Here is a 2,463-nt window from a genome sequence, read left to right on the forward strand (position 1 = left end):
AAATCATGTATTTTCAAATCATGTCTTTAAATTATATAAGGCTTTATATGGACTAAAACAAGCTCCATATGTATGGTATGAAAGGTTGAGTAAATTTTTGTTAGATAATGAATTTACTAGACATAATATTAATAAAATATTATTCTTAAAAAGAAAAGATAATGACTTGTTAGTGGTGCAAATCTATGTAGATGATATTATCTTTGGTGCTACTAATGAATCTCTTTGTCAAGAGTTTGTCAAGCTTATGCAAGATGAGTTCGAGATGAGCATAATGGAAGAGCTAAACTTCTTTCTCAGACTTCAAATTAAGTAAAATAAAGAGAGAATCTTTATCAATCAAACAAAAAATACACAAAAGAAATGCTTAGGAAGTTTGGGATGGAGACTTCAAGACCCATTGGCGCACTCATGAGCCCCTTGTGTAAGCTTGACAAAGATGAAAAGGATAAGAAGATAGAAACTAAACTGTATAGAGGTATAATAGGATCATTGCTTTATCTTACTATAAGTAGACTAGATATTATGTTTACTATATATATGTGTGCTACGTATCAATCAGATCTTAGAGAATCTCATTTATCAATAGTTTAAAAAATTTTTAGATACTTGTCTGGCACACTTAATATAAATTTATGGTATAATAGATTATCATCATTTGAATTAATTAGATATTCGGATGCTAATTTTGCTAGGTGCAAATTAGACAGAAAAAGCACAAGTGGCATTGCCAATTTCTAAAAATTAATTTGATCTCATAGTTTAGCAAGAAATAAAACTTAATAGCACTATCTATGGTCGAGATCGAGTATATTGCTGTAGAAAGTTGTTGTACTCAAATCTTATGGATCAAACAATAACTTAAAAATTTTGACATCAAACTTAATAAAATCTCAATAAGATGCGATAATGCCAGTGTAATTAATTTAACTAAAGATCCAATTCAACACTCAAAATCTAAACACATTGAAATAAAATACCATTTCATAAGAGATCATGTACAAAATAATGATGTGATACTTAAATTTATTTGTACTGATAAAAACTTACTGATATATTCACCAAACCCCTTAGTAAAGAAAAATTTAGCATCATTAGAAGAGATTTAGAAATTTGCTATCAATCAAAATAAATTTTATTGTCTAAATCTCAAAACAAGTTGAATCAAATCTAAAATAATCAATTTTGTATGCATAACCTTTGATTGATGTCATTTGAAATCTCAAAATATTTCTTTATATGCTGGATTTTTACTGAAACTGTAAAAAATTTTAGACTTATGCTTCAGTCGACTCGAACTAGAACTTGAGTCCACTCGCGCTCGAGTCAACTAGATGTAAATTCGAATCAACTCAACTGTCAAGACCACGGGCACTTAAAAGGACCCACGACTATTCACGGTGCCCTAAAATCATTTTGTGGAGCCCGTAAACCCTAAGTCCATCCTTAAACTCTTCATGAGGGTCCCCTCTTCCTCCCAAACTTTCCTCAAATAGTATTCCCTTCAATCTTTGCCCTCCATCTCCTTGATTTCCTTTTGATCTGTTGTCAATTTGAGCAAGATGGTGCGAACTTGGCACATGGGGCGGAGAACCCTCTCGACTCGGAGCATTGAGTAGCGGAAAAGAAGAAAGAAAACTAGAATGGAGCGATCTCTATCTCCACCATCCGAAACATCTCGAGCTTTACAACAACCTGTGGAGAACAAGCCGGATCTAGGTATGGAGTCTTCTCCTGCTCCACGACCCTCTCTTTCAGGTAAAATGGCCACTAGGGCCATTGCCATGGGCAGATGAATTGATTTTGATTTTTTTGAGAAATACAACTTCTCCATCGGTCTATGGCTAGAAAATATGGGATGGAAGAATTTCTGTTCAATGAATATACCAATGTACCCTAAATTGGTTAGAGAGTTTTATGAAAATGTGAGAAGGGGAGCAGATGGGTTAGTTATCACAATGAAAGGAATACCCTTTGAGATTTCTGAATCAATCCTAATAGGAGTGTTTGACATACCTAAAGAGAAAATTATATCTAAAAGAGTGTTAGACAAGAAGATTGCTTTAAGACTGATTATTGGTAGAGAGGATATAGTGGGAGAATTTTTAGCATCACCCTCTCAGTAGAGATGAGAATTTTACACCACATTATTGGAGGGATCTTCATTCCAAAACTAGGGAGACGGAATTTCATTTCTGAGAGAGAGCTGGCAGTCATATATCACATTGTTAAGGGGATACCCTTGAATCTATCGGACATCATGATGCACCAGATGAGGGAGGCCTCAGCAAGGAATAAAGTATGCTTACCTTATGGAATGGCTCTAACCAGATTATTTGAGGCTGCTAAAATAAAATAAAAAATGAGAAATTCACTAGACTATCTCGCTTTGATGTGTATGATGAAAAGGCATTGACTAAGATGCAGTTTCATGTTAAGGCTGGGAGATGGGTAAGGAACGAG

This window comes from Elaeis guineensis, chromosome 6 (genome assembly GCF_000442705.2).
Source record: "Elaeis guineensis isolate ETL-2024a chromosome 6, EG11, whole genome shotgun sequence".
NCBI classification, from domain to species: domain Eukaryota; kingdom Viridiplantae; phylum Streptophyta; class Magnoliopsida; order Arecales; family Arecaceae; genus Elaeis; species Elaeis guineensis.